The 27,451-nt window shown below is 37.6% G+C and overlaps 1 protein-coding gene and 1 long non-coding RNA gene across 4 annotated transcripts in view; one reads left to right on the forward strand and one right to left on the reverse strand.

Moving 5' to 3' along the window:
* ddah1 (dimethylarginine dimethylaminohydrolase 1) overlaps positions 1-27,451 on the reverse strand; it is a 71,043-nt gene that overhangs the window by 28,101 nt on the left and 15,491 nt on the right. The window lies entirely within an intron of this gene.
* Positions 4,034-4,446, forward strand: LOC122838906. The gene is made up of 2 exons (XR_006371964.1): positions 4,034-4,169; positions 4,249-4,446. It is a non-coding gene; the product is annotated as an uncharacterized LOC122838906 (long non-coding RNA).

Consider the following 27,451-nt stretch of genomic DNA (forward strand, 5'->3'; position numbering starts at 1 on the left):
TGAACACCCTTCGTCCCTAATGGGGTCGGGAGGGTTGCTGGTGCCGATCTCCAGCTGCGTCCCGGGCGAGAGGCGGGTTCACCCTGGACAGGTCGCCAGTCTGTCGCAGGGCAACACAGAGACATACAGGACACACAACCATTCACACACACAGTCACACCTAGGGAGAATTTAGAGAGCCCAATTAAACTGACAGTCATGTTTTTGGACTGTGGGAGGAAGCCGGAGAACCCGGAGAGAACCCACGCATGCACAGGGAGAACATGCAAACTCCATGCAGAAAGACCCCGGGCCGGGAATCGAACCCAGGACCTTCTTGCTGCAAGGCAACAGCTCTACCAACTGCGCCACTGTGCAGCCAATAAGTTCATAATCATAACTTATTATGAAAACAACCAGCATGAAAGTAAAAGATGGAAATCACTTATTGAATGGCTTTGGCTCTATCAGCTTAAGCTTTAAGTTAATTGCAACACTACATGAGAGGAGAACATTCATTCTTTTGCAAATGATTTTCATTAGTTTAAATGTCACTACAAAGTTAAAGTACAAAAAACACATAAAACAACTTCCAAAAAATTACAAATGTATGAAGTAAAAAAATCAGTAAAATAATTTACACACTCTGTCTTGCATAATCTCCAAGTGTCTGAAAAAAGCACATGACCACAGTGTTCTGCATAAAACATTTACATTTGGTAGTGCTAAAGCTTGTTTTTATGTATTAGAAAATGGTTTTATGAAGCAAAAATTGTACCATAAAACCTGGAAAGTGTATAAAATGTGCAAAACCTAAAGTTGACGGTTCAAAATCTAAAACATTGAGCTGATGCATGACAGCAAAACAATTCAACCTTCAGGAGACGTGCAAAAATAGGGTTTTGGAAGATGTTGGACAATTCACAGCTAAATGGAAATTGGAATTCCTGACAATTCCTGTCACAAGAGATATTTTCCCAAAGTCTGTGAAGCTTATCCAGACATCTGGCCAACAAACACTTATTAGCCTGACAGAAGAAAAGCTTGACATGTGCCTCACGTGTACAAAAAATGATTCATTTGAGATGGTTCGAGTAGGGATCCCCATTGTGTTTGTTTTAGTTCCATTTTCTGGAGGCCCCCGGAAAGCTAAAGTAAAAAATACCTAGAGCTTTGACACAGTTCAGCTTTCTCAACACTTCTGAGGCCAAAGATGGGGCAAAGAACAGAATGTTCAACCACACAGAGTCTGTAAAGTTTCTCTAGATTTATGTGTCCTAGAGTCTGACTTATCATGGCCTTTCCAGGCGAGGAGATATATGCCTTGTGTTTGGGGAGTAGAGATGGTCAAAGGAAGAGGTGGAGAGCGTGAGTGAGTCATACAAAGTTAAAGTTTTCCTTGCAGGATTTCCCTCTCTTGCTCTTAACTCCCATGAAGGGAGTCCTCTTTATGTATAGCACTTGCTTAATGTGAAATAGAGGAATCCCAGGCTCAAAGGTCAGGAAAGCCATAGGGAGGATTCAGAGGCAGATGGGAGAATCCGAACCTCAGTATAAATAAGGACTACGTGAGAAAGTAATGATTCCTTTTCAAGCTCCTCTCATCATGTTTATTTTTCTTTACGTCACTTACACTTACTGGCCCCTTTATTAGGTGCACAAGGCAAGAAGTAATAGTAATTGTAGATATGTTAGACCCTGCCTGAAATTCAAAACTGCCTCAATAGTTTGTGGCAAAAATCCAACAAGGTGTCCTCTAAGATTTTGGTTCATGTTGACACTGTAGCATCATGTGGCTGCTGACCTATCAGCTGCAGATTCATGTTGTAAATCTCCAGTTTCAACACCATCCCAAAGGGGAACTATTGGACTGAGATCTAGTGACGGTAGAGGATTGCAGTGGACAATGAACTCATTCTCTTTGTGACACGATGCTTTATGCTGATGGAAGTAACCATCTGAAGATGTGTTCATGAAGGGAAGGGCATAGCCAACATCTACACTCAGGAAGGCTGTGTTGTGTTAACAATGCTATGTTGGAATCAAGGGGAGAAAATCTGTTCTAGAAAAGCATTCCTCCACACCTTTAAGTCACCACCCTGAATAGCTGTAAAAAGGCAGGATGGGTCCATGCTCTCATGCGGTTTCTGCCCAATTCTACATATGAAACCTGTCAGATCACTCATCAGATCACGTTAACATTTTTCTGATCAGTTATTGTCAAATATTTGGGAGCTGGGGGGAACTGAGGCCTCAGATTCCAGTTCTTTGCTTACATCAAGTAGTGGAAATTCTACTCTTGTAGCCCATTTTATGTAAAGATCCAATGTGTTCTGAGTATATAGATTGTATTATGCCCAATCTAATTGTAAAAAAGGGTATTTTAGCTACTGCTACCTTTCTCTCAACACCAACAACATTATGCTCATTGTTCTCTGACAGTAGCAAAGTGTTACTGTTCACATAATTCATGCTCATTGGATATTTCCTCCTTTTTTGGTAGATTTTCTTCCCCAGTCTGATGCTTGGCTTGAAGTTCAATAACTCATCTTCACTACCACTATTTTATGACTAAAAGTCTAACTGAACTGAGTTGTTGACATGATTGGTTGATTCACTGTTTGTTTAACAAGCAGCTCAAGCTGAAGAATGTGAAAAACAAGTGAATTTTTGAAGCTGTGCATATTGGTTAGGATGAAAGAAAATCTGTTCATGCACTTTCACATCTGCATTCTTCTCATTGTCGAGGTGTTCCACCAGATGTTTGCCTTTGTTCTGTCCAGCGTTCCATAAAAATGGCAAAAATGGAAAAAGTACATTCTGTGAAGAGGAAACACTATTATAACACTACGACTACACCCACATTTTCCAAAGAAAGAAATTGGAAATAGTCCCAAAAGAGGAAAATCCGTTTGCCATGCATGGTATTGACTAAAGCCTAGTTAAAGGGATTTCCCAAAAGAACCTCAACAGTATGTGAAGTTAGACATACTGGAGAGCCTTGTATGGAAAAATGAGGAAAAAAAGCTTATGTTTATTGCAGAAAGAGGAAAAAAGGATGGACCAAAAGATTTCTCATAAATGTTAATGAAGGGCTTTCCCAGAAGAAAGATTTTTTTTCCCTTCTTACAGACTGAAACAAGAGGTCAAATGCTAATGCTAAACAGCAGGGCTGGATCAAAAAATTTTCCTTTAATGTGCACAAGAGAAAAACCACGTGGAGATAATCTTACCGCAGAGATACTACAGAGGTGACTAATAATGCCTGATCAGTCAGAGAAACCAACATGCCTTAGTCATAAAAGGGCCTAAATCAGACTTGCATGAATCATCTTGTACTATTAAAAATAACTGGCATAAGTGCTGAAAACCTCTGTGTTGTCCTAGAAACATATTAAAGCAATATGACATTGCACCCTAATATTCATGTTTGAATCCAAAACTGTGTACGGTAGTAGCAAAATAAATTCTTACTTAGCAGCCTTTTAAGCAACTTGTCGCTACAAATTCAGTCAATATCTGCTTCAAAAGCCATTAAATCACACATTTAGAAATGGTGCAGTCCCAAGTTAGTAAAAGGTGTCATGAAAAAGTGTTTTCTTAAAGTGCCACAGGCTGAATTCTACACCTCAGCTGTTATACAAAGAATCTCCGGAGGAACATCATCTGCACTCACATGTGCAGTGCTGACATTTTCAAAAAAGGAAAAAAGTCAAGATTTCTGACAATTTCACATGTTTTATTAATAATTTTGAGAGACATGTTTGTAAAGCAAAAAATATTAGGCTGTTGTGACTCAGTGGCTAGCATTCTTGCAAGAAATTCCCAAGTTCAAATCCCATGATGCCATAAATGCAACACCATGCAAGAGAGGAATTAAGCTTTTCCTGGATCAGATTACATGGACATGTTTAGGCCATCTGTGCCACTGTCACCAGCTCTCTACTGTTCCTTCCTGGTACACATAAATGTAGACCAGGAATGCCCTTGGAAAATGTCCCATCTTATTACTGTCAGGATCGGCAGGTGCGACTATTCTTCTGATTTCCTCCTAGGTGGTGTCCTCGAGTCTATGGGCGTTGTCACACGCTCTTCCCACAGGCGCGTTTTGGCGCACCTGTGGGTAATCAGCGAGCGCATAAGAGGAGCGGATCCCCGGCACCTCGCTGCCAGAGTGTTGTCGCCTTTCGGTATATCTGGTTCTAGAGCAAAGTAGAGTTCGAGTTTGTTGCACTTATTTATCCAGCCTGTCTTTCTTATTATCCCTAGGCGCCTGACGTCCTGAGTTCTCGCGAGTCATGTGAGCTCTCCAGCCTCACAGAAAATCTGGAGTATTCGTTCCTGCCTGTGCCGTCCTGTGTGCTGTGCCCACCGAGCGTGTCCTTCCAGCCATCGGATCCCCCTCCCAGACCAAGCCCCCCTGTGCCGTGCTACTTCTGATTATTGTGAATAAAGCCTTGAACGGTTCTCCTGAGAGTGATCTTTGCATGTGGGTTCGGAAGATCCAAACAAACATGACAATTACTCAATCAATTTATAGGTAATGTGAGCTATTAGATGTAATTTTTGCTATTGCCTCCAGTTTTTATCTCCAGAAAAGCACTAAAGAAATTCAGGTCTCAATAATGATTCATGACATTAATCTTTTGTGGTGAAACAAATGTTTTTAATGAACATCAACATCAAATATCAAATGGCCTCTTCATCCGGTTGGCATCTGGAAGAACATTCCGTACTGTTCGCTGCAAAACAGCTAGACTCAGAAATAACTGTCTCCCACTAAGACTGTCTGAGATTGCTTGAAAAATACTACGCTATACATATTTGGCAAAACATTATTATTTGTTTATTATGTAATTATAGGAACACTTGTGTTTTTGTGTGTGCTTTGGTGGGCAAGCAATGACATTTCATTGCCAATTTCACTTGTTTCTTTGTGCAATGACAATAAAACAAAATCTAAGTCTAAGTGTAAATCTAAGTCTAAACAGGGACTCCACGTTGTAGCTCCAAATATGATGATGCTCTATGGTATTTCTTCTGATTTGTCAGCAAGTCAGCAATTTGACGGCTTCCCCTTTGATCCCACTTCTCAGCAATAGCAGTCATCCAGATAACTAGTTGGAACCCAGTGCTCGGCAGCCTCCCTCTGCTTTCCTGTCAGGGATAACCGACTGCCAGTCGTCAAAGTGACTCGCTAAGTCTTTGAAGCTCCACATGTAGCCCATGTGTGTAACCAGAAGGGTTACACTCCCTCCTCACACACAAACACACACAAAAGCTTTAGAGGCTGCATAGGTCGCCTCTAAACCTTGGCTCTCCACGCACAAACATAGTACTGCAGTGAAATGAGACAGGCTGTAATGGAAACAATGCCGAACGCTTTCCAGACACTTTAGGGGACAACAAGCATCTCTGACTGTGCCCCATAAAAAAATACACAAATCATGGCTCCTACCATGTCTCGACCACAAGACACTGATGGGAAATGTCACAGCAGATTTTTTTATGACAAAAATTACTCAATTGATAATGAAGCACCAAATCAAACATTTCAAAAACAGCAAAAACAACATATCAATTCTAAAGTAAAAAAAATAAAAAAATTAGATAAAATGTACATAGTTTGATGTTGTCAGTTATTTTCTTCATAATTTGAATTCAGAGTTTCTGCTGAAGAGAGACATATTTCTGATTCAAATTGTAGCAACTGTGTTGCATAACAATCTTATTGCAAATTAATGCAGCCTGCGAGATGGAAGGTGTTTCTAAAGAATGTGCTCCTCTGGGTAAATTGTTTCTTTCTGAAATTTGCAATAGCCACTCTTGTAGAGTGGAAGGGCGTCCCTCAGTGCTCTGGAGATCCCTGGTCCCACTGAAGCCTTGACAACTTATCTGTGCCTTTTTAAGTTCTCAATATTTATTAAGCCACTTGTTTTCCTTGTTCTCAATGTTCCTTTATCTTGGCGTTGCCATGCCAATCATTATTGCCTGCCTGTCAACTTTGGACACTACTATGAAGTCTGCTTGGCTAGCCGTTACCTGATTATAAGTATGGAGCTCCAAGTCCTAAAGGATCTTAGATATCCCATTTTGGCTGTGGAAGTTACATTCCACACTTAGTGCAGAGGTCAGCACATATTTAAGGATAAGGTTTAGTGTAACTTTTACTTGCCAATATGGCTGTTGGCAAGCAAAAACGACTATCACCAGTCCAATATGAATTATCTTTGATAGATTATGAATGGATTAATTCATAATTTGCAAAGTCTGAATATATGTCTGTTCTGACAAGCTTATGTACTGAATATATCGACTAAGTTAATATTTCATGAAAAAATGTTGCATGAATTTCAGAAACTAGTTATTAAATGGATATTAATTGCTTAGTTTAACCAGACAGTGCACCTCTCTAATATCAAATACGTATATTTATTTTATGTCCCCAGATTTTAGTCAAGGTTAAAATTTTAGCGTGTCATACATATTCTACATTATACAGATATTTGAGTCTGCTTCAGATCATAGAGATTGTTGTTTCGAATCCTGCTTCTTTTTTTTTTTTTTACTACACAACACATAAGTACCAAATAATATTTAAAACTGTGAAAATTAACTGGTGTTGAGGTGAATTCTGGCATCTGCTATAGGTGAAGAGCAGATTAGAGAAGCAGCTATAACATGAAGACGCATTTCAGACTCTCCCTTCTCCTTCATTTGGCTGTAATAGAAGTGGATCACGTTTCATCCTAACCCCTCCTCTCAATAAGCCTCTTCCATCTGATAACATGCAGTGCTCTTCAGAAGCTCTTAAACCTAGCCAACCTAGCCACATTCTCTGGATACTGGACGGTGTGATCTCATTGGGCAAGCAGAGGTAGTAGGAAAATAGCCCCCGGCTGAGCCTTTGCTTCAACATGGAAACTTAAGTTAACAAAAATGCATGACTTCGTATTAACTTGACTGTTGCTGTGGTCAACTTTGAGTGAAAACAAAATGTTCCCTTCTGAAAGTGCATTCTGCAGACAGTTTGATGATCAGACTGTACGTGCAAACTGTGCGCTTCAAATTTCGTACCCTTGCTGTGAAATGCATATACATCTTCCACAGGATGCACTGAGCAGTGAACCCTGACAACGCCACATTCTGTACTTTCCATATCTGAACACAACCATTTAGGCTGGATCTACTGTAGCTTTTTGCACGTAGTCCAGAAAATGACAGTTTGTTCCCACATGACCCCCACACCCTATTGGACTTATGGCAAACTGCCAACATGACATCTTACCACTTTCTTATAACAATGGCTTCTGTTTTTCCCACTCTTCAATAAAGGCTATTTTTGTGAATGCGTGACTAAGAGTTGTCTCGTCGACAGATTCTCCCACTTGAGCTGTGGCCCTCTACAGTTACCATGTGTCTCTTGGCTGCTCTGCTTGTCAGGCCTGTATGTTCAGGTAGTCAGTAATGTCCTGGTAGGTTTGAAGTTGTTCAGTACTCTATCCATTTGCAAACAACAAATTGAGGAGTGATTTGTGACATGTTCAAAGCTTGAGAAATTGTTTTCTAGCCTGACCCTGATTTCAATGTCTCCACTATTTCATCCTTTCTGGTGTGCTCAGTAGTCTTCATAATTTTCTTTGTGCACTAATGTTTCCTGAGAGTACATATTGTTTTTTAAAGTAGCACAGCTGTGATATCCAGGTAGCATGCACTGATTTTGTTCAAATGGTGCTTATGTGCAGATTTGTGAGAACTTTGCTGCTACAAATTATTTGGATAGGTCCAAATAATTAGTAGCAGGCTGGTTAATATGTTTATGCTACAACGTTAAATCCAGAGAAAGACTATGTCTGAGCTCTATTTTTTATAATGTACTCTATTTTTAAATGCTACAAAAATGAAAAGCTAATGAATCACAGAAAATTCTATACACTAATTTAGCTTACAATGTAGACTCCATTAAGATTTCGATAATAGCTTGTAAACTTACTTCCATTCGACAATGTAAATAAACAAAAGTCTTTATTCAAATGTTAGCTTTCATCTATTTAATGAATCACATAATTTAGTGATGCAATCAGATTCCTTCAAGGTGCCCTGCAGGTTTGCTTGTGGCAGTTTTTGACACCATAAAACAATAATATGACATCTGCTCTAAGCAATATTCTGGAATACAAATAAAGTTGATCCATTAGGTTTGTTAATCAGGCTAAGTCTGATTATTTGCAGACCTCTCATTGGAATCCATAATTGCTAACATGTGATTACAAAACAGACATGAATGTTGAATTGTGGAATAGCTGTGGGTCTCTTACTCTACTGGGGTTTACCAAATGAAGTTGACTGGATATGAATAACTACAAATAATTGTGTACATACACATAAATACATGTGTGTATGTCAATGTTTCCTAAAACGTCAAGGATATTTAATCAGATCTTAGCCAAGTTTTTCCTAACACTAAGCTGTTAGCTGTACAAAACACAAAGGAGCCAGTTTTGAGTTATCGACAAAAACTTCCTCACATACTCTCATAAAGAGAAATATCCCAGAACTAAAAACATCCATTATGTCAGTCTCTGCTGAATCATTTACTATAAATAAGATGGAAAAAAGTTTAGAAGCATGTAGCCTGGCTTTTACGTAATGCCAGCAGCCAGTAATTCAGATACACAAGGTGAATACTGGGAAGCAGCAAAATAAACAAACAGTCTTTTCTGAGCAGTTGATGAGTTTTGCAGCTGCAAATATAAAAGCCAACTTTGAACAAATGCATTTTGAACTACCTGTGATTTTACCTTATAAGGGTCTCTATGGTTTATATGACTAGACATGCTTTTTTGCTTGAAGGTAGTTTGTGGAAGCCAGGTTTAGTTTTAGTGAAGAATATTTCCACCAGCTGGTGAGTCTTTGTTATCATGAAGAAATGATGATTCTGGCGCTGTCAGTAGTGGTTTGGAAAAGCGTGAGGTGGATGACCAAAGAAATTCCACAGTTACTGCTTGATCCAACATTGCTCCATTTAACCAATCCATGCTATCAACACACACCAATACACACACACGCACACGGCGAGAATCTACTGGTGGTGGTCTGAGGTGGAACATTGTTGAAATCCAAGCAACCACTGATGCAAAGGTTTTGTGATTTTTGAAGCTTCTGAACCATTTAGGCAAACATATACGGTTGTCTGGAAAATTGTTGGAACCGCATTGTAAGCAGTAAACCTATTTGGTATTTTCCATAGTAGGATATGATTCCTCTATGGAAAGGTTATTGGGGTTTACGTCTAAGAACATTCAAGCAATTACTTTATGGGATTAGGAATATTGACATAAATATATATATATTTTTTTCCCCACCAGGGGGTCCTTTTTCTGGGCTCTAGTGTCCCTTTTATCATAGTAGGCTGACAGGAAAGGGGGAAGGAGAGAGGGGAAGACATGCGGCAAATGTCGTCGGGTCCGGGAATCGAACCGCGATGGCCGCGTTGAGGACTGAAGGCCTCCAAACGTGGGGCGCGCTAACCTCTACGCCACCGGAGCACGTCCCGACATAAATGTCTTAAGAAAATCAGCAAGCTTTGAAGATGCAGAAGAATAGAAACAATTTCACTGCTATAAATGAGTGAAATAATAATAAAAGCATTTTTTATTGCAGTAGAATGTTGTTATGTTTTAGAAAAAAACTTTTAAGTATATTTATTCAGTAGGGAAAAATCCAGTTATGAAATTATGTTAATAGCACAGGTTCCAGCCTATTTTGCCAATGGGACAGCACTTAGTGTACACTTAGAAAATAAAATAGAGGGCAATCTTTGACCACTCCTCAGATTCTTTGGATACTCTCTTAAGAACTCTTTATGTTGACAGTTAATTTTATGTTTTGTGTTCAGTATACTAGTGAAGTCCGACAGGTTATTCATTTAAAATCTTAAATGTCTATAACACCATGCACTCTAAAAAGGTTCCCAGCCCCTTCAGAAAACAAACAAACCCATAGTATCACACATCTTCCTCCATTGTTAACTGTGGGGAGTGTTTACTTTTCTACATGTGCCTTTTTAATCTCACCTCAAACCCAAATGGAGTGTTTGGATCACTCGTTCTTTTAAAGTCTCAATAGAGCTTAGCAAACTTTTAATTTTCACATCCAAAATATCATCTTGTCACACAGATAACATCTAAAGGTTGTTATAGAGACTTAATGACCATGATGCAGCTCATTCCTGCAGTTTTCTGACAGTGAGCTGTTGAGATCTTTGGCTTGATCGCCATCCGTATGACAACTTGGTAGCAACATAAACTTAAATCTTTTTGCCCAGTTTAGTGGTAGGTTATTTTCATTTTCTGTCCGTTTCCTGACCAAAACAGAATCCACATCTGCTCTTGAATGACATGCTCTCTTTCTGTTCTCATTCAGAAGAGAGGAAAAGAGAAATCAGTAACTGTGGAAAGCATTTTTTGGGAAACTGAAAGACATAGATTACTAATTAGGCGTTTTCATAATCTACTCAGTTAAAAAGTAAAAACAAAAATGCATCAGTTATCTTTGTTCCAGAGGGACTGTCAGCATGAAATAAAGTTGTAGGTGCATTTTTTTAAATTATAAAGTTTATGAGAGTTATAGAGTTTATGATACTATAAAAGATGTATTATTTATTTTAGCTGTTTATACATCTCAAAAGAAAGATTAACATCTTTCGTTCAAGTTACAAATGTAGAAAAAGTAACGTCAATAGTAGAAAACTCCCAGGCTACATCTGCTCTGTTGTACAAGGACCCAAAATAAGTGTGACCCAAAAGAATGTTACAGAAATTCATGGCTGTTGAGGTCTGAAATGCAATACATATTGAGTCACTTAGACCTTTGATGTTGCATAGTAACATCATACACTGTGTGCCCTTGTTATGGCAAACATGAAGAAAAAGTATGTGCCCCCTGCTGCCTTACAGGGACAAGGTCACAGGGTTCAACAGCGAGGACCCCAGCAGCGAATCACAGTGAAAGCACAAACTCACAGAGCCTTGACATAATCAGTTAAGCGTGCATGTGCTGTACAACTGTCCAATCAACAGCTGCTGAGGTACTCATGCATGTGTGCTGATTTAGTGCCAATGATTATACAAATACCTCACACAGTGAATCACAGGTCATAGCTATGTAGTACATGAAGACCAATACCTGTGTGGAAGCTAAATTAAACCTGTTCATATAAGGTTTGGGCTGCGTTCCAACACTGACAAGTATACCATGAAACACATGATATTCTTTTTGCATCAAACCTTCTCACAAGTTTTCAAACTATTATTTCATACAGACTGCAATGGTGCATCCAATATGCACAGCCATGATAGTCTGCTAAATGGCAGATGAGTAACACTAAGGTACTTTTATGTTACATAAGAAATGTCACAAAATATGAAAAGTTATTCAATGAATAGAATTGGGAAAATCATTAATAAACAGCCATTTTAAAAACAAACAATAGAAACAACAAATTTTCAGAACTTTGACATTTAAGACAAGATATCTTAGTAAGCGTTAAAATTTTACTATCATGAGAAAATTCATATTTTATAGCATTTTAATCTTTCCACTTCATCAAGCAATGATTGTTTACAGCAAAGCAAAGAACACACAATATCCGGAGTATAAAAAGTTAGATAAGTAAAACAGTAACAGTTATGTGGATATAGTTCTAATTACTCTGCGAAATCAGTAGGATAAATCTATTTATCCTACTTTTGCATAGGAAAAATAGATTGCAAAAGGAACAGAAAAAATAATAAAAGTAAATAATTCTAGCTACTGGTAGCCATTTAGAAAAGGTACCTATCCAAAAATGTTTTTTCTTTTTTTTATATCCTTTTAGCATTTTAACATTTTGCAAATTGAAAGCTTTCCATTTCCCGATGACCTCATGCATTCAGTATGAGGAGATCACGCAGATGGTAGGAGACATGAACTGAGTGTACGCACAAGGAAAATGTGAACTAGTGCTAACAAACTATGGAAGGAAGGAGTTTGAAGGAATTTGCCTTCACTTTTATTTCTTCCTTCTTAGGAAGAAGGATTTGATGGAAACAAAAAACTTCTTTGTAAATGCTCACCCTTGAGGTTTTATTTCCAAAACATGGGCAACTTCTGACTTAAAGATGAAAGGAAATAATAAAATCAGCCTTAGACAATAAAAGGATGTGAACAAAAAGGGCTGTTAAACAATCAGAGCAAGAGATTTCATTACTTTGGTCATGTTAGTCATTATCCTTGAAAAGAATAAGTGATGTGAAAGAATGCAGCCAACACCCTGATTGTGATAACATTCCATCACATATCAACCTTAGCAGCACATTTTCCAACAACAAAAGTACTTCAGGTCACCTAGTGATCAAATGTGGTTTGTGACAAATTAAACCTTCCAGGCTTGAAAATTACACAAAATGTACATTCAATAGGGTTTATTTTAAGAGCATCTGTCATGAAGCTCTATTTCAAAAGGTCTGATTTGGTGCATCTTCATTTGTCCATCAGAGTCCATAAATGGCTTTGTCTTCCTCCAGTAAAAGCCTCTTGAGGTCAGGAAGGGAGAACTGTGACTGACAGCTACAATATCATATTAACTCTTTATTTAGACCTCAAGCAATTGAGATGCATGTTTCTTCTACAGACCTATTATATTAGCAAAAGGGGGTCGTTTTCACATGTTGAACAGGGCACCAAACTGTACATCTTACTGTGGCTTTCTGACTCATCGTTATTTGCTCCACTGTTTTGTACATTTTTCCCCACGTGAGTCAGTCTCTGGTTTCTGTTCATGTATAAAGCCATTGTTGGTATATCTCTTTCATACTTTTTAGGGGTGGTTAAGGAGGGGGACAAAATCTTCAATCAATCAACATTTTGGAAAAGTTGGTTGTGAAAGTGAGAACTGAGTTGTGAAAGTAGGTTTGGGGGTTTTTTTGGCATGGGTTGCCTGTAGTAATCTTTAACCTATCCTCTGTCAAATATGCACTTATCCCTGCAGGGTTACAGTTTTTCTGGACCCTATTGGCACTATTCATTAATTGAGAGGTACCAATGTCTCTTCTTGGGCAACAATGTCAACATGTTAGGAACATAGGACAACAACACATCCATTCTTGAGGGCAATTTAGAGTAACCATTTAAGATAACCATCATGTCTGTTGACTGTGGGAGGATGCTGTGGTGCCCAGGCCAGGATTGGAACCCAGAACCCTGTAGCTCCAAGGCAACAGGGCTGCCACCTGCCCTGGTGAAAACCTTAATACTATGTCAGCTATCTGGAAGTGTTTCTAGATATGTTGCTTTTATCTAATTTACTACTGTGGTGCTGTGATGTAAGTAGAATTTGTTGCCACTATCTTGGTCAGGGCTCCTTTACAAAAAAGATATGTGTACTAATTGTAAATAATTGAAAAGTTCCATCCATCCATTTTCTAACACCCTTGTCCCTAGTGGGGTCAGGAGGGTCTGATGCCTATCTCAAGCTAACGTTCCGGGGAGAGGCGGGGTCACCCTGGACAGGTCCCCAGTCTGACGCAGGGCAACACAGAGACAGACAGGACAAACAACCATGCACACACACTCACACCTAGGGAGAATTTAGAGAGACCAATTAACCTGACAGTCATGTTTTTGGACTGTGGGAGGAAGTTGGAGAACCTGGAGAGAACCCACGCATGAAATGTGCAGAAAGACCCCGGGCCGGGAATCGAACCCAGAACCTTCTCGCTGCAAGGCAACAGTGCTACCAACTGTGCCACTGTGCAGCCCTAATTGAAAAATTTACTATATTAATTTACCAATTAACAAATAATATTAAGCACAAGTATTCAGATTGTATAAACACAAATAATAAGGTTAAAGCTGACTTTCAGCAATTAATATGACTGCTTTATTGTAATAAAGCAGTCCTCGCTATCCATTCTTTGTGAATGACTGAATGATAAGGTCACAGATATGGCACAGAGTCATCCTCCATACTTGGACCTGAGCCTTTCATGGTCACCTTATCTGTTTGTGTGCCTAGCAGTCACTCTGACTAACAGCGAGCAGCTGAAGGTCGAGGGTACTTCAACATTCCAGAAGAAACTTTAATGCCACCAGACCACAGTAAGAACATTCTGTTGTGACATTTTTATCTGTGTGCATCTTTAATGTGCTCAGCATGTTGACAAGCATGATGTCATAACTCTTACTGGGCAAAAAAGGAGCAGTTCAAGTATTACTAAGGGTTTGTGAAAATAGTATTCAACATATATAAATTTGATATGTGAAGAGGAACTTGCCTTTTTATAATTGTTTATCAGTAAAGTTCCGTCAGTGATAATGTGACATTTAAATAACTCACACAACTTACATTTTCATTAACTTTTGGCCATAAGGAAAGCTTCTGCAGCTAAACCACACAAGTACAAAATGTTTCACCCTTTTTGAATGATTTAAAAATTAGTAAAAGTTCTATGTTTTCCCAAAAACTGCTCAGAGGAACTGGCAGACGTCATTGCTGCCCTTTTCAAAAGACTTGTGGTTACTTGAAAACATACACAATGTTGACCAGAAACATTCAACATGTGAGATCAATTTACTTCATTCATGTTTTGGAAATAAGAAGTCTCAGCATATTGTCAACATTACGGTCAATCCTTTGTCTACACAACTGAAATTTAATTCAATTTAAATAAAAAAAAAACAAAAAAAAAAAATTTTAACCCAGAAGGAAAGTAAATGTTGTTGTAGTATTTTCAGAGTCCTTGTGGATGCTGATGCTATAGTGATCACCAGTACCACTCAACCTTCACCATATCAAATATAAAGAGGCCTCTGACTGAACACTGTCATTTTTATGGCATGCTATGTGCTCAATATCTGGGCAACAGAGATTATATTTCACATCAACATGTCCTGGAAGACACCATCAGCTGTGAGCAATCACTGCTAAAATACTTCTCTTGCTTTAGCCACTGTGATGGCAAAAGATGTTGGAGTACCGGATATGATCCTCGCAAAATAGGAAGAGATAGTTTGAACTTTGTCCTTCTCTCTCTATCTTTGGTTAAAGTGAAAGGTAAAGGTAATTTTATTTATATAGCACATTTTCAGCAAAAGGCCAATACAAAGTGGTTCTGTTCTGCCTCCATGAAGACTGCTTTCCAAACTTTTCTAGGATTTAGACATCATATTTCATGTATAATTTGAGCTAATCATCAGCCTCCAGTTGGAAATACAGACATGAAATACAGACATGAAATACAGACATTTTTATTCTGTTGATGAGGTTAATGATTTGAGAGTCTTGAGTGTATAGAACTTAATTTTACATGTAAATGTGCTACACTTCAGCTTTGAACTCTACAGCCAATCTCTGTAAACACACCCATGCCTTTCCTTATTTTGTTCAGTGAGACACAGTGTTCTTCAACTCTCACTGACTTTATCCATTAAAAGAGTCAAAAGCAATTGAGCTTGAGTATATAATGTGAAATTGTATATTTAATTGCAGTTTCGGATAACTACCCTTTCTCAAATTGTCCATTTATTTTGGGTCTTATTTTTATGTGGACCTCATGAAAAGCTGGTTAATGTCACAGAGAACTCAAAATTACCTTCCAAAAATATAAAATTAGTCAAACAGAGACTGATTTGTCTGGTTTTTTGTGAAATATAACCAAACCAATATCCATGTGAGAAATTACTGGGTTCTATTTCCAAATGGCAGACAAATCAGAGACAAACTATTATTTCAAAAGCTGAAAGTGTCATTTTTATTTTTTGCAAAGGTTGAATATGATCATTTTTAAGCAGACATGGTGTCACCAGATTGGAATGTGAAATCGAGCACAGTGGGAATGTCTCATAATTTGTGGTGTGTGTGTGTGTGTGTGTGTGCGCGAGCATGCAATGATTGTGTCCCTCCTCAGGACTGCTATGAGACAGGTGTGCTTTCTTGGGAAAGAACCATCTCGATTATTGCCCAGAAAGCCTTTTATGGCCACACAGTATGCAGCCAATCACATGCAAAACACAGGTGAACAGGTAAAAGAAAACAGCCATCAATCACTTTGTACACTGAGGCCAAACTCCTGCTACTTACATGCACAAATGAGAAACCGCAAAAAAGAATAAAAACAAACAAAAAAAGGACGTGCAACACAGAGACCAGAGTGTATTTTTGGTCGTCAGTTTGAATTTTTCCAGGCATGTTTCTATCATTATCATTCCTGAAGTGGCTCATGTTTGAAGTCAGCGGGCCCTACAACAGCACACCGTGCACCGTGTACCGAGCAGGATGGATACATAGAGACGATGGGTAAAACAGGTGTTATGATTCGAGGAGAAAAAAATAAGGGGAAATGTTGGTAGAGAGAGAAAAATTACAACAATGATCATTTTTTACCCCGATTCTCTCTGACAAGGTCCAACTGTGACTAATTGCATTTAGCTGCCACCTTCCTCTGCTGTGAGATCAGTAGATTTGGTCTATCATCAACAAGGAAGATCAGAAAAGTCCAAATGTTTAAAAAAAACTGTTGTAAAATCTCACAGTTTAGGCCAATTTAGAAAAAAATTATAAAGTTTAGAAACCATCCTTAACCCTTACACCTCACATCTCCAAACTCTTGGCAGGCTTATCAGTGAGGAAATAGGAACATATTGAGCATTAGTTTATTCTCTGTGTGAGACAGAGTACGCAAAGGGATTAGCTTTGCTCCGGCCAGCATAACTCCTAGACTTATAATTATACGTGGGTGCAATGGGGAAAGAAGAGGATGGGGATATTTGGTCTCGTCTGTGTGGAGAGGAAATGTCTTCTAGCAGATATCAGACTGATGTCATCTTCTTTATAGACAGTAGCCTGGAGAAACAATCAATATTATGCAAACTCACAGAGCAACATCAAATGACGCAGCACATGGGCTTTTGTGCAGTTCAGGGGGCAGAAATGGTTAATGACCTCAACTTTATCTACACGCCAGCAGAATGGCCCTCCAAAGTGGATGACAGCATGCAGAAAGCATGCTGATACTTGTTTGAGTATGTCATGTTTTTTTAAGGGCTGATGTAATACCTATCTTTAGTTCCAAACTCATAAGCATTTTATGGGGAGCTACTTTTTAAAAAAACAAACCCAACTCACATAATCAAACAATTTTATTACATACCAGCAACACTCAGTTTGATAATTAAACATCAACAGCTGTGGACAAGCTATAAAGTTTGTATGAACTATCTGAGATAAAAAGGGACATGGCATCTGGTTCTTTCTCACTACTTAACAGCAATTGGTAAAGGTTACCTCAATTAGCATCTCAGTTAGCAGAACAAATCAATGAACTGAACAAGCTTAATTACATTAAATGTTCTAACATGCAGAGGGTACTGCAGTCTTCTCTTTTATGTTGTAGTAGAGCTATTGATAAAAAGCTTTTATCTTTCTTGCTACACATAAGTCATATTCATATCAATAACTGAATTAAAGGGTAATGTGCTTTAGAAGAGGAAGCAAAGAACTCAACTAGTGACCAGAATGGACCAATTTTCACCTTTTACCAGTGACTAGATGGCTGGAAACTCAGAAATCCAATCTTTTTTTAACATTCCAAGAATTACAAGGATAGAGGAAAAGAAACACTTTTCAGTGTGGAAGTTGGTACTGCACAAAGAGCCCTGGTTTGCCATTTCCAGTATCTCTGAAGTATTTCAAATAAAGTTAGGAAATTCATAGAAGTGTATGAAAATATTTAAAAGAAAACTTTATTTTTTGTCCAGACATGTTTGAAGTTTATTCATGCTGCATAACAGCAAGAGAGAACAAGACTAGATTTTAGAAAACAATAAATATTTTCAATATTCATATTCATATCCAGCTTTAGTGTATAACACTTGAAATAAAGTGAACTGCCATCCAAGCAGATCTTTGCAATTAATATTGGACACACTGGTACTGCAATTATGATTGAAGTTTATGATCTACAAATCTAGTTACAGATCTTCAAGAGACATCAGAACTGAGTCAAATCAGCATAGATAGGATAAATCTTTAACCAACCAAACCCCGATATGGGACATTTCATTAAGCTTTGATTAAATAAATCTGACTATGAGATGTCAAAAATGCTTGATCTTGAAATGGATCTTCATGCATGCTGAATAGTTAGTGGCTCTCATATATTTATTTTTTATTTTTTGAAGAATACAGAATGCACTACAAGCTCCAATGTAAATTAATACATTACCTTACCCCGCAATTCTAAAATATAGCGTATTTTTACACAATTGTTGGTTACATTGTTTGCTCTACTTTATCTAATTAAAAGGAAACTGCACTTTTTTTAAATAAATGGGAGCCAAGAATCAAAAATAAAATGGATAATGCTTCATATTTCCTCAAAGATTTTTGTAAAGCTCCACAAAAAAAAGATGTTAACTAAAGGAAGTAAAAAAGCTGCACTCACAAAAAGGACATTTTCAACCATGTCCTAAAGTAACACATGCTCAATCACCACAAAATTATATTGCTGTAGAATAAGCAAGGAACATATATTGTGAATGCAGGTTTAAAACAGAGACCCATGGGCATACATCTTACATTGGCCTCTAGTGAGTCAGATTAGCTCAAATAAATCAAAGTACTATAAACAGCTGATCTGGATATTTGAATAGCCTATAGTTAAAAAATAACAGAAAACACAGTAAAAACTTAACTGCACTGGAAAATTGTCATAACACCAACATGGGCTTATAAATTCATGTCTGTCTTATTTTTTTCTTCTGTCATGTCACATGCTACTAACAAGAAGTGATGTCTCTCATGACTTTTTTCCACAGCTCTTCAACAAGAGCCAGTGTCCTTAAAATACATTATGATGTTGATTAACACTGTGGCTTCGCGCTATGTGCTATTATGTAGCCGTTGTTAATGAGGCAGATGATTTCAACAGCAGAGCTCTCCTGTTGCTTCTGGGCAGTTCTGTGGGTAATTTCTATGGCAGTCATCATCTGAATTTCTCCTGAGACTTCCAGCGGACTGGTGTGTGGGACAAACTGTTTCGCACACAGAGCAGCAAAGGCTGACCTGACATGGCTAGAGTAGTATCCCACAGTGTAGTGTTGATGAGGAGGAACTGTGCTGCTTGTTATGACTACAATAAAATATTAAGGAAGTACATTTACGCCAGTTTGGATGAACTGAGCTGTGTATGTACCTGAAAGGGATGTCTGTGTGTATGGGTTTTATTTTAGCTTCTGAACTTTTTTTCAGTATGTGCATGTATTTGTCTGCCTGAGGGTGTATTTGTATATAGTGTGTTTAATCTTTTGAGAGCATCTGTGTGAGGACTAAGACCAACAGTGAACAGAACAAGTCATGATTCCAAATTGGCACATTCTGTTTAGTGTTTCCTTCCAGACTACTTAGAAATGTTTGTGTAGTCTACTGCAAAGATTTCCCATGTTCGACATCGAGGACGTTCCTCTAACTGATACAACCACACCACCCACAAACGTCTATAGTCAAAACTGGCTTTCCATGTTTCTATTATACAGCCAAGGCTGGACGAACGTGACCATGAAGAAACAAAAAGCATGACCTCAGTGGAATGTACAAAGAATGTGGAAGAGAGCTTCAAACCATTAGTTTGTTATTAACAATACTCATAATACAACATGACAAATCTATTTTGATTATTCTTTGTTTAGTCTTTTTAAAATTACAAAAAGGCATCAAGGAGATACTATGTATAAATAATGTCTGTTTTCACATTTAGGCCACAAAAATGTATTTACAGTATTCCTTAACATTAATCAAAACAGACTAAATGTACACAAACCAAATCAAACATTTTTATTGGAGCTACAAATATGTCAATAATTATTAGGTGGAGATAAGGTATTGACAATTGAACCTAATTTAATTTTTTCAAAATACATTTTTCTGCAACAATCTGGTGCAAAGGCAATAGAGTTTTAGCATGTTGAAAATATTTAAGAAGAAACAACCAGTACGAAATGTTTTAACTAGGAATAGATCTAACAAAGGTTAACTGTGAGAGTCTTTGCTGTGGGAGTCCAAGAATGGGATGGTGCACCATTTAATGAATGAACCTTCTCTAATTCAATGACTGTCATTTAGATACATCTTCTCAAAATCCTGGCCCTACTTTGTTTGTTGAATTAAGATCTGTAGAGAAATTCTGATTCACACAGTTTTCTGGTTCCCAAATCTCTTCGGTAAGACCTTACATAAATGTCAACTTTGTTTCTTTCTAATCAGATAAGAAACACAATTAAGCAGTTTTGCAGACACTCAAATTAGACTAATATTACTCCAAAAGAGTTTTTTTTTTACAGAACAAGACTCCCAATTCGACTATTCCTTTAATTTTGTCAGCAATCTGCTCACCTCAGTATCACTTTATTGAGAACATTCAGCCGCAAGCCTATCCCTGAGAACAAACATTCTGACTGATGTTTAGGAAGATCTGCTGTTCCATTATTAAATTACGGTGCTATTTTTGCAGCCTCGTCTGCTGAATGAATTTTTTGTTGTAGTTGTCTATGTCATTTAAGGCAAACAAGACTCACAACAAGCCCTGCACTCTCATCTCCATCACATGCAGGCCTTCTGGTTAACAGGGTGTGACATTTCCAGTGGTCCACAAGTATTAACATGTGTCTGCGAGTATTAGAAATTTTTCCATGTACAGTCTGTTTAAAACTCCTTTAAGATTCTGACTAGTCCTCAGACTTAAATGACAAATATTCTCATGTCCTTCAACAGGTGCAGCCAGGAAATGAACACATTAACCTGAAGAAAAATGGGTAAATTATTCCGAGTAGTTCTGTTGTAATGGCCCAGGCATTTACATGACATTGTGCTACCCCGACATTCATTTAGATGCTTGACCATCTCTCAGTCTCAGCTGGCTTCTGCTGAGAATCATGAACAGCAGAGTTTACGATGTTACAGCTATGAATAATCTCATCTTACTTTGCTCCAGGCCCTAAAGAAATCAGATTTTTTGCTATAAAAAGATTATCATGACTGCATGGTTGTGATTGTATGACGTATATATTCTTATATTATGTAAATCAGGGGCTCTGGGCAATTCATATGTGAGAAATCCATACTTTTCTCTGTTCTCTACCACTCATGATGACTGAAAATGTGGGTGTGGATGTTTGGAGAGACTGTGTCTAATGCATTCCAGGATAATTATAAAGCCTGTTACAACAATTCCTATTTGTGTTGTAAACCGTGCCAGACAGATTAGCCATCAGTTTCATTAATCTTTTAAAATTGATAATTGAAACTGTTGCTGATATCCTTTGAAGTTAGTTTCTTTAATATCCTGAGGCATCATGTACCTGCTCCAACAGAAAGTGCAAGAAGAGTCATGTGCTTTGATTTTTTTTTCAGTGTGTTCAATCCACTTCATCCTGCATCTCTTTCTGAGCAATTCAATGAAATTCAGATTGTGGCAGAGGCAGATGAAACACTGAGCATGAGGAACAGCGCTGTGCCTGTAAAAAACTAAATTTAACACTTTACAAATAAATCAGGATTCATTTCTTTGTATTGCATCTTATAACTGGGTAGAAGTTGCAATACAACAAGATGGCAATCAATCAGCCTGGGTGGTGAGCTTTTTGTTGACTCCAACAAATAAGATGTCAGCTGGAGTTCAAAGACTCAGAAGTCAGAAGTAATCTTTTTACAAGTCACAATAAGTACACTGTAGAGGATACACACTATCAAGCTGGTCAAAGCGAGGGCACTGGCACTCAATTACGGCTGCTCATATAACTGTGTGACCTTTAAAGTTGATACTGGCAATTTGGCTTCCTGGGGTGTTGATGTGCTAATCTTGTCCGCTAACAGGGTGATACGCCACATCCTTTACTGGGCAGTAGGCTCCAGTTCATCAGTCTGTCTCCATAACCCCGGAGCCCCTGACCTGTGATCACATGCCAAGACTGTTTCCTCTTACACTGAACTCAGTAAGCAGCAGACTGGCTTAACTAGTGGGATTTCTTTCCTGCTGTTTTTATATTATTTACTTCATTTTATGATGACACAAAGGCAACCACACATGAGTTTAACATGCACATACAGAAACTCACTCCCGTTTTTCCTGCTATCAAATATAGTTTAATGTTAAAAAATGTACTAAATGACCCTTTGAAGTGAGAGTGTGAGGTGGACAACTGGTTACTTAGCAGAGGAAAATGTAACATTTTAACTAAGCACATTACATGTGTGTCTGTATGTGTGTGTGCGTACTTGTATGTAAGCTTTTCATTCACTTTCCAATTTTCCGGAAGTCTAGCGGGGCCTCCCACAGCTCTGGGCCCCAACAGGTGACTTTTTATTGTGGGTTTGGAGCCTCAGAGCAATTAGATGAGTTTATGGTAAGCACTAAGAAGCAGAGAACCTTGCCATTCTGTCAGAGCTGATTTCCCCTTTCACTTCAAACATCTAATTCATTGGGCTGTAAAGTGTGGACAAATATAGGACTTTTTTTAAGTGAAGAATGTTTTTAACCCTACAGCTCTCACTGTGTTTCAACATTTTTTATTCCTATATATTTTGAAGAAAATAGCGACATGGTTACAATAATGTCAAGCAATATATTATTCAAAAGACAAAGTATAATATCATTAATCTTCAATCAAAGTAGATCTCAGGTAAATATGCAATAAAAAGTATTGTCCCAGTCTATTGCCTGAAAAGTCCAAGACTTTAATTAATTTTTTTTCTGAAACGTGTCTGGAAGTTTGCTACGCTTAATCATGGTGAGGTGTTTAAATGGGAGCACAGAGACAGACTGACCTGTAAAAAAAAATTATAAAAACATATTTTTAGGCTGACTGGAGTACCCAGAAACTTTTAATTAGTTATCCATGACTCTTTGGAGAGGTATGCATTTGATTCAACACAGCAACTCATATCTAAGAGCTACCCTTAAATTAGTAGGTGTCTTGAACTTTTTAAATCAGGCTACAAGAAAGGAGATTCCAACCTAAATTTGCCAGTCAGAGAAATCAGTTAAAAAGCATAAAGGCAAGAGGAACATTTTTTGTGTAAAAGAAAAAATAAAAAAACAAGATCTACTTCCTGGGAATTGTGGCAAAATTGTCAGTGTGAGAGTAAGCTTCTGCTTTAAAACAGTTGTTACCTTAAGCCTTTTACACATCAGATTACTGGTAAAAGTGGAAAACACTGCAAGCAGCTCTGAGTCTCCTGTCACATTTAAGGTGTCTATCATCACAGTGTTTATTCTCAAATGATAAAACTGCCGTAACAGGTTAGTGCTGTGAGTATTTATGGGGTGCAGAGGGAGTCTCTGTAAACATACAGCAGCTTAAAAAGATATTAACAGAGGTAACACATGGTTGAACAAATCTCAAGTATTTGGCCCTAACATGACACTAGAGTAAAATTATTAACTTTTTCCACATCTAAAGTAAAAACGGTCAAATTAAAACACTATCTTAAAATTATATACCTGAAAGAAAAAAATAAATAAATCTGTCATTGCCAACTCTCTAAACAGTCCGTTGGAATTTTTCGGCAGGGTTAATACCTTCTTTCCAAACACAGTGAAAACAAAATACAGCATCTGCTCCACCTCTAAGGCTTGTGTATCCTCTGTAGCCTGTCTGCGACACTCACCTCTTCACCAAACCGCTTGCTGGAAAGCTAAATAAACACAGTTACACAATGGAAAAAGGATCTTATGTAAGAAGCCATCCAGTGGACCAAAAGTAAGTTTTCACAGCCCTAGACATGAATAACCTTCCACTGACACATAAATGCACAAACACAGCATACTTACTGTGCATGCATTGTTTTCTTTTTATGACCGCAAGGTTTAGAGAATGATCCTTAGAAAAATCAAAAATGAGTAGACCAATCAAATTTTCCTAAGGATCACCAAAAATACAATAATGCAAGTTACTTTAAACTCAATACTGAAGGTTTGGAATCATCAAACAACATCTAACAAAAACAACTAAAACCTAAAACAAATATAATTTATCGAGACTAATCTCTGAATTCTGCAAATATTTTTTAAAAAGAAGACTATTATGGAACTTTAAATATTTAGTTATTATCAACGATTTTTTAGTATGCATGACTGAAGAGAGCAGAGTAAAGCAAGACAGAGTGTTTCCAGTGTGAAGCTTGGCGTGAGAACAGACTTAGAGTGTATATAACACCAGACTGTGACAGCACAGGGCAGACAGAGGAAGGAACACACACACACGCATGCACGCGCCCACACACACACCTCCCTATGCCTCTCTATCACACTCCAACCCTGCTTCCGGGCCTAGCTTCCCTTTTTACTTCTGTTACCCATCAACATAAAATTGCTACATGTAACTACATACATGAATGGAGGTAATAACAACTTTTTCATGAAAAAACTGAAAAGGTATCAAAAGCATCTATCAAATCCGTTTTGCCTAAAGAGAAACAACACTTAAAACACAATGTAGTTAGTTAGTTGCAACAGACACCAGTAAAGTGCCTCAACTTATTGTATTGCTGAGAATATTTTTCATAGATTTTAGATATTTGCCAAGATGTACTAAGAAATCTGCTGAACTGGAAGATTTTCAGATTAATGATCCTATGGTTGATTTAAAATGTTGTTTTTTTTTCTTTGCACTCTGTGCTATGTAGACCTCTCTCTTACAATTGGCGTAATCTTGACTCTTTGTGTATTATCACAATCAGAATCAACTTCATCCACCAACATTATGGGTATAAACATACATGTTAAAATGCATTAGTATGCACTGTGGAAGCCATCTTGGCACTACTGCAGAAGTTAACATCCACTATCTTCCTTATTTCCTTCTTGAGGTTATCATTGAAAAGGAAAATTACTGCAGCTTCAGGATTAGCCACTTTGCTAAAGCCAGTAAATAGAATGTCATGTATCATAGAATAGATGTGCTTAATGAAAAAAATCTTTAGAGTTACGTTCCACAGAAATATCTGCAGATGAATCTGCAACAACTGAACTGTTTATAGGTGAGGGTCTGCTGCATATGGAATCCAAGTTCCATTGACTCTAATTAAATAAAATAGTGAAATGTAAAGTGAAATACTACTTCACTTTACATTTTGCTAGTGATTGTCCCCAGCAATTAATATTGCAGCATCAAAATTCGTTTGATTTTAGGTTTTTTTTTTTTTTTTAGGGTTTTTTTTTCCAAATGTTCACATTTCATTCGTTAAGGCTAACGCCACAAAGATGGATGTCTCAATGTTGCACACATACACAACTTACAAGTAGGTGAAAGAGGTGCAAGAGACATGCGTTCTCCTCAGGGGCCTCCAGCCTCCCGACACTAAGAGAACATTTTAGCGTCCATTTGATAGATAACATCTCCCTCTGACTCAACCTGACGTGGAAACTAAACAGCTCAGTCTCACCTTCAGAGACGCACACATATTAGTCATATTTGTGTGAATGAAAATGTGCGTATAGTGCATTTATATGATTTCCTGCAGTGAAATTAGGAATCTGTTTCATGTTACCCTCCATTAATGGAGAGAAGGTATGTGAATACCTCTTGACACATTGATTACCTTTTTGAACATTAACAACTTAAGAATGAATCTGTATCGTAATTTAGTTTCAAACTGTTTCAAAAGGAACTGATATAAACCATTTTGTTTTCTAGCCAGGACAGGATATTCCTTACATTTGCTCGGAGCACTTCTCCTGAATCCTCTAAATCACTGAACTACTTTGCCAATTACATAATTAGTTTACCAGTAAGGCTAATTTATGTAATTTTCGTGTTGAGAATAAGAGTAGATAAAACAGAATGTTCTGTTCAAAAATCATAAAATACACACGATTTTCTCATTAGTTTGGCAAAATTGTAGACTATAAAGTTTAATTTTGGTGGGCTGTAATTGAAAGCCACACTACTAAACACAGATTTATCACTTTTATTGAAAGCTGATGATTTGCTCTTTACAAGGCAAATGATAATCACACTGTCAGGTATTTTTAGCTCTATGTTGTATCACAAACCAACAACTCAATGAAGACAATGTAAACTCTGTAAGGATTCACAATGATGTGGTTATAACCACTTCTTAAATATTAAGAGTGAAATTAAATGAAAAGGCAAAAACATAAAACTGAGCAATGTGGCCAAAAATAAAAAGAAATTAATCTTAAAGTAGATGGAAAAAAATGAAAGACTTGCATAGCACCACAGGTCACACCTTTCATTCTTCATGAAGATCATACTAAGTTCATCACAAATAGGTCCCAAACCGCACACTCTACTGATCATTTCTTACATCAACTCTCAAAGTTTCCATGAGATAAAAATCAGCTCTCAGTTAAAGTAAGGTTTCCAGATAACGACTTTCACATGGCTATATGCTGAAGTCATAGTCGAGATTAATATCGACTGACTGCTGTATTAATGAGTTCCCTGGTGTCCTGTGGATAAAATAAATGTAAATTAATGATGTATAAAAGGAACAAAGAAAACAGCTGACTGGAAATGTTTGACAAAACTTAAGCATAAAGTGTGTGCAACAGAAACATTGCTTATTGATGTTGACAGAAAAATCCTGTTAAAGGTACAGGATTCTGAGCAGATGTGAAAACAGTGTTTCTATGGGAGCAGGAAGAATGAGGATCCATAGATTTGATACTTGTTGCCAAAACAAGTTTGTTCACGAGACTCTTTCTATGTACCAGTGTTGTACATTAATGGAATTCAAAGAAAGACACATGCATGTCCTTTTGGTTTAGAACTGAATAGTCGATTTGTTACATCCACTGACAGGTCATCCTTGTACAAGTTAAACAAGGCAGGTGAAAGAAGCCCACTCTACTGTGGAAAAAAAAACTACTTTACTTTAAGATGCAGCCTATATCAGAATGGATGTTAGCGTTGTCCTAGGTCGTACCAATGATCAAGTTAATTTTACTTCATTGAACTCTGGCAACTTTCTAAGGACTGAAAAATCTGAAAACTGTGATGTCCCTCTATATGCAGCCCACTGTACTGTAAAAAACAATATTGTGCAATTAGGAAACAGCTAAACAAAGTTGATTTGTGTGTAGTTTATTTCGAGTATAAATGCAGCTGTGCTCTCAAGGCCACAAAGGGTTTTTTGAAGAACACCAGCAAGCAAACAGCATTATGACGACAGGCTGGATTATAAAACAACATGCCAAGCTTTGGGTATTTTAAACAACACTGATCAACCAACAGAAAAATTGTTACCCAGTTGCAAACCTATCAAGACATGGCAACCTGCAATGACAGGATAGAAAACTTTAATGAGAGTTACAGCTTCTACTGCATGTTCTACTACAGTAATAACTAACTGTGGTAACAAATAACTGTGATAATAAATAACTTAAAATTTAATTAAAAGTTCTGCAAGGTTAAA

This window comes from Gambusia affinis, linkage group LG10 (genome assembly GCF_019740435.1).
Source record: "Gambusia affinis linkage group LG10, SWU_Gaff_1.0, whole genome shotgun sequence".
NCBI classification, from domain to species: domain Eukaryota; kingdom Metazoa; phylum Chordata; class Actinopteri; order Cyprinodontiformes; family Poeciliidae; genus Gambusia; species Gambusia affinis.